The sequence below is a fragment of the Capra hircus genome, chromosome 14 (assembly GCF_001704415.2).
Source record: "Capra hircus breed San Clemente chromosome 14, ASM170441v1, whole genome shotgun sequence".
NCBI lineage: Eukaryota > Metazoa > Chordata > Mammalia > Artiodactyla > Bovidae > Capra > Capra hircus.
Window position 1 is genome coordinate 40,198,388 of NC_030821.1, and position 6,863 is coordinate 40,205,250.

A 6,863-nucleotide genomic window follows, 5' to 3' on the forward strand; every position below is an offset into this window, starting at 1 on the left:
TGGGTTTTTCCAGGCAAGAATATTGGAATGGTTTGCCATTTCCTTCTCCAGGGGATCTTCCCAACATAGGGATTGAGTCCATGTTTCCTGGGTCTCCTGCATTGGCAGGCTAATTCTTTACCACTGAGTCATGGAGAAGGCAATGGCACCCCACTTCGGTACTCTTGCCTGGAAAATCCCATGGATGGAGGAGCCTGGTAGGCGGCAGTCCATGGGGTTGCTAAGAGTTGGGCATGACTGAGCGACTTCACTTTCACTTTTCACTTTCATGCATTGGAGAAGGAAATGGCAACTCACTCCAGTATTCTTGCCTGGAGAATCCCAGGGATGGGGGAGCCTCGTGGGCTGCTGTCTATGGGGTCACACAGAGTCGGACACGATTGAAGTGACTTAGCAGAGGCAGCAACAGCATGTGAGAAGCCCTCAATATGTGAATGTTAATATATAATTAAAGTTTCTCAAGATGAAATTCAGTCAAAATTAGATTAAAACAAAAATTGATTTGTGCACTGACCAATAGATTTCCTTAAAACAGACTGTTTATTATAGTTTATTATACTTACATTGTGCTTTCTAGGTGGCTCAGTGGTAATGAGTACACCTATCAAGCTGGAGATGTGGGTTCAAGTCCTGGCTCAGGAAGATTCCCCTGGAGAAGGAAATGCCAACCCCCTCCAATATTCTTGCCTGGATAATTCCATGAACAGAGGAGCGTGGTAGGCCACAGTCCATGGGGTTGCAAAAGACTTGAACATGACTTAGCAACTAAACAATAACAACAAAAATCTTCATGTTAGCACATAATTTTTGAAATGATAGGAAATGTTCCTAAGCCTCATTGTTTCCATGTTAACATATTTTATTTTCAAACTTGTGGTTAATTTATGTAATGCATAAACCTAGAGTGAATGAAAAATCCACTTCTGGTGGAATAAACAATTCATAGTTCACATTTGACCTGATGCAGATTTTAAGATGATTGCAACTGTTTAATCAAATGCTTTAAGACTAAACAAAATGGGGGTTTGGAAAGTATTTAAACTTCTTGTGACTAATTTTATTGGATTCAGCTTTGTTCAAACATTTCTAGTAGCTTGGAAGGAAAATCTTCAGGAACACCAATAAATTAATTCATAGCGAAACACTTATACAACATTAAAGTTATATAAATAATGTTAGCAACCAGAACAAGCAAAGAAAAGGAAATGATGTTTGATCTCCCTCTAGTGGTTTTGCATCAGAGTCTAGCTAGCAGAAAATGCACTAGCATATTGTTGTTAGTGGCTAAGTCCTATCTGACTCTTTGAGACCCTGAGACTGCAGCATGTCAGGCTCCACTGTCCTTTGCTATCTCCCAGAGTTTGCTCAAATTCATGTCCATTAAGTCAGTGATGCTATCTAGTCATGTCATCCTCTGCTGTTCCCTTCTCCTTTTGCTTTCAATATTTCCCAGCATCAGGGTGTTTTCCAGTGAATTGGCTCTTTGCATCAGGTGGCCAAAGGACTGGAGTTTCAGCTTCAGCATCAGTCTTTCCAATGAATATTCAGGGTTGATTTCCTTTAGCGTTGACTGATTTGATCTCCTTGCAGTCCAAGGGACTCTTAAGAGTCTTCTCCACTACCACAGTTCAAAAGCATCAGCTCTTTGGCACTCAGCCTTCTTTATAGTCCAGCTCTCATATCCATACATGACTATTGGAAAAATCATAGCTTTGGCCAAATGAATTTTTATCAGAAAAATATCTCTTCTTTTTAATATGCTGTATAGGTGTTTCATAGTTTTTTATTTTTTAAGTCTTTTTTATTTAAATTTATTTATTTTAATTGGAGGCCAATATAGCTTTTTATTTTTTAATTTTGTGGCTGTGGTCACTGTCCACAACAGTTTTGAAGCCCAAGAAAATAAAATCTGTCACTGCTTTCACCAATATGGGAACTACACAAAAAGAAATTATGTATATATATATATGTATATAGAGGCTTCCCTCGTGGCTCAGTGGTAAAAAATCAGTTTGGCAATGCAGGAGATGTGGGTTGGATACTGCATTGATGCTTGTGAACTGTGGTGGTAGAGAAGACCCTTGAGAGTCCCTTGGACTGAAGGAGATCAAACCAGTCAATCCTAAAGGAAATCAGTCCTGAATATTCATTGGAAAGACTGATGATGAAGCTCCAATACTTTGGTCACCTGATGCGACGAACTGACTCATTGGAAAAGTTCTTGAAGCTAAGAAAGATTGAAGGCAGAAGAAGGGGATGACAGAGAATGAGATGGTTGAATGGCATCACCAACTCGATGGACAGGAGTTTGAGCAAGCTCTGGGAGTTGGTGATGGACAGGGAAGCCTAGTGTGCTGCAGTCCATGGAGTGGCAAACAGTCAGACACGGCTGAGCGACTGAACAACAACCACCGCCATACACATAGGGCTTCCCAGATGGTGCGGTGATAAAGGACCTGCCTACCAGTGCAGGAGACTTAGGAGACGCAGGTTGGGAACATCCCCTGGAGAGTGAAATGGCAACCGACTCCAGTGTTCTTGCCTGAAAAATTCCACAGACAGAGGAGCCTGATGGGCTACAGTCCCTGAGATTGCAAAGAGCCAGACACAACTGAGCAACTGAGCATGCATGCACAGGACAGATATATATATGTGTGTGTACATATATATATATATAGAGAGAGAGAGAGAGAGAAAGCGCAGTATAGATTTTTCTTTCCAGCAGAAAGAATACAAAATCAGATTTTATCGTTGCTGCCTTCAAAGGAACTTACAATTTGGAAGATGGATGTATACACAAATACACAAAGTAATAAGCAAACTTTGTTTATGCTAACAGTGGGAAGATGTTTATGCTAAGCAAAAAATATGCTAACAGTGGGAAGATGAGGGAAGAGAGAAGAGTTTCAGTGGGGATGTTTTTTCCTAATTTGCTTTAAGCCATCAAAGAAAGATATATCTACTACAAAAATATGAATTGTTCACAAAGAAGGAATATATCATCAATGGATATCATATTGGTTTCTATTGCCAAAACTATTGCACTAATATGGCATGTTTAAGTGTCCTTCCTGGATTCCTTCTAATAGGGCCTGAGTCTATTGTGGAAACACAGTAGGACATTGAGTTGAAGAAACGATAGCAACAGATGCTGCGAAATATAAACCTGATGCTTAAGTAACCATTATGCCAAGGGTGGAAGTAACTGTTTAATTCCCTTTTGTGGAGCATGTACAAGAATATTTCTAACAAAATGAACTGAGTTTCAATGTGCAGGGGGCCATTCTTCCCAAGTTGATAACTTGGGAAGAAAGAACTAATCTCTGTACATTTATTTTCCTCTTGGATTCAATATTCAAGGCTGCCATGAGGACCAAGTACAGAGACATTTAACGCATATTGGCCTCTCCTGCTTCCTTACTTTTAAAGTTATCCACTTGTAACACACTTATTTTTTTAAAGTTGTCCTTGATATTTCATTTAAGCCTAATTTTATCTGCATACTTGTGGAGACTAAGAAGGAGAACTCTCCCCATAATTGTCTAGCAATACTTGCTGTATGGATCTTTTTATAGTCTACTAAAATTTATAGTCTACATAACTTGTGAAATATTTAATCCGTGATAGTTTCAGAGCAGTGTGACAGGATACCTTCAACCACAATTGAAATCAAAATAATTGCCTCAAGCCTTCAATATTACTTTATTCCATATCCTCAGAATAATAAATCTTTTGAGGCAACTGTAGATGAGAGTTTATTTCCTAGGGAGATTGTTCTCCATGGACATGTAACTGAAACTTTGTAACTAAACCCTATATTATTCTCAATCATAAGCTTTTTGTTATTTTTTTATGAAATAAATGTGGTAATTCTCAACCAAAATTAGGAAAGAATAATAATTCTGTTATTCTTTAAGTTGCTTTCTATCCCCAAAGGAAATAGCCTATTCTAATAGGCAAATTGGGACTAAAGGGGCCATTTGGTGTCTTGTGAAAAAGACAATTGCAAGACAGCCAGGAGACAAATTTAAATTCTGTTAAGAATAGCAGGAAGTATTTTGGTTCTAAGCAGGATGGCACCACTTGTGGTTTTGCTAAGTACACAAGACAAGTCAGATCAAGTGTGTGGCTTTTTTGTGTGAATGGAAACAACTCCTGTCTGTCCTAGTTCTTCACTGGAATGCTGACATGTGCAGTGCTTGACAATTCAGATCATTTCATTGGAATCAGTCAGAGTTTACCCTGGCACTTGAAAAGAAGCTATTCAATAGTACAGGAGTGTCCATTTTCATTTTAACAGAAGGCATATAATAACATTCAGAAATGTGAGATTTTCTGGTTATGTTGCTTTTATGGTGACATAAGTACAGTGTGGTAGATAAAGAGAAAAAAAGCATGGTTAGCGATTATATTTCTCAAACCTGACAGAAGTGGTAGACAGAATAATTAGGACATGGTATCCTGTATTAAAATTCTAGAATGTAGAGGATTTAGGAATCTTAGATCAAAATTCTGCATGTATTTCACTAGTACTCCACAAATTTGAACCTTTCAGAGTCTATGACTGTGGATTTGGGTCTTTCAGGTACTTTTAATTCTGTTTATATTGGCTGTCATGGGCACAGTGAAAAATGAAGTGAAAAATGGAGGTATAATTGGCAGTTAAGAATAAAAATTTATTGAGCACTGTTGACTGAAAAAAAGGCACAACCTAAAAGTTGAGAATTAATGTTTTGTTCAGTGGACTTACTGAGGACTTAAGCCTCTCAGATAGCTTTGAAGGATTGTTCTGAAGAGGTAAGTGAGGGGCCAGGATACAAAAGAGTTTTTGAAAAAAAGAAAACAGATTACTGCTAATTAGTACACTCTTTGACATAAATCACAGCAAGATTCTCTCTGACCCACCCTCCTAGATTAATGGAAATAAAGCAAAGTAAACAAATGGGACATAATAAAACTTAAAAGCTTTTGCACAGCAAAGGAAACTATAAACAAGATGAAAAGACAGTCCTCTGAATGGGAGAAAATAATTGCAAAGGAAGCAACTAACAAAGGATTAATCTCCAAAATATATAAGCACCTCATACAGCTCAATATCAGGAAAACAAACAATCCAGTCAAAAAAATGGGAGGAGACCTGAACAAATGTTTCTCCAAAGACAGACAGATGGCCAAATACACATGTTCAAATCAAAACTACAGTGAGGTTTATCACCTCACACCAATCATAATGGCCATCATCAAAAAAATCTGCAAACAATAAATGCTGGAGAGTATGTGAAGATAAGAGAAACCTCCTGCACTGTTGGTGGGAATGTAAACTGATAGAGCCTTTGTAGAAAACAGTATGGGTGGGAGGGGGGTCCAGGATGGGGAACACATGTAAACCCATGGCTGATTCATATCAATGTGTGGCAAAAACCACTACAATATTGTAATTAGCCTCCAACTAAAATAAATTTAAAAAAAAGAAAAGAAAACAGTATGAAGATTCCATAAGAAAATAGGAATAAATCTACCATATGACCCATATGGTGCTGGTGATAAAGAACCTACCTGCCAAAGCAGGAGACAGAAGATATGCCAGTTTCATCTCTGGGTTGGGAAGATTCCCTGGAGAAGGAAATTGCAACCCTCTCCAGTGTTCTTGCTTGGAGAATCTCACGAACAGAGGAACCTGGCAGGTTACAGTCCATGCGGTCCCAAGGAGTTGGACATGACTGAAGCAGTTTAGCACACACGTACACACATACACCATTCAGTTCAGTTCAGTTCAGTCGCTCAGTCGTGTCCGACTCTTTGCGACCCCATGAATCGCAGCACACCAGGCCCCCCTGTTCATCACCAACTCCCGGAGTTCACTCAGACTCACGTCCATCGAGTCCATGATGCCATCCAGCCATCTCATCCTCGGTCGTCCCCTTCTCCTCCTGCCCCCAATCCCTCCCAGCATCAGGGTCTTTTCCAGTGAGTCAACTCTTCACATGAGGTGGCCAAAGTACTGGAGTTTCAGCTTTAGCATCATTCCTTCCAAAGAAATCCCAGGGCTGATCTCCTTCAGAATGGACTGGTTGGATCTCCTTGCAGTCCAAGGGACTCTCAAGAGTCTTCTCCAACACCACAGTTCAAAAGCTTCAATTCTTCAGCGCTCAGCCTTCTTCACAGTCCAACTCTCATATCCGTACATGACTACTAGAAAAACCATAGCCTTGACTAGACGGACCATATGACCCAGCAATCCCATTATGGGAAAACCAAAATTCTAAGACACATGTTCCCCAGTGTTCATTGCTGCAACATTTACAATAGATAGGACATAGAAGCAACCTAGATGTCTATTAACACATGAATGGATAAAGAAGACATGGCACACATGTACAATAGAATATTACTCAGCCATAAAAAGGAAGGGGTAGTGAGTTAGATGAACCTGGAGCCTCTTATATAGAGTGAAGTATGTCAGAAAGAGAAAAATAAGTATCCTATATTAATGCATATACATATGGAATCTAGAAAAATGGCACTGGTGAACCTAGTAGAGAACAAACTTGTGGACACAGCAAGGGAAGGAGAGGGTGGAATGAATTGAGAAAGTAGCGTTGACATATGTACACCATCACGTGTAAAACAGATAGCTAGTGGAAGTTGCTATATAACACAGGGAGCCCAACCTAGTGGAAGTTGCTGTATAACACTGGGAGCCCAACCTGGTGACGACCCAGAGGAGTGGGATGGGGGGGGAGGAGGGAGGCTGCAGAAGGAGAGGCTATATATATAACTATGACTGATTTGCATTGTTGTACGGCAGAAAACCAACACAACATTGTAAAGCAATTTTCCACCAATTAAAACATTAAAGAAAA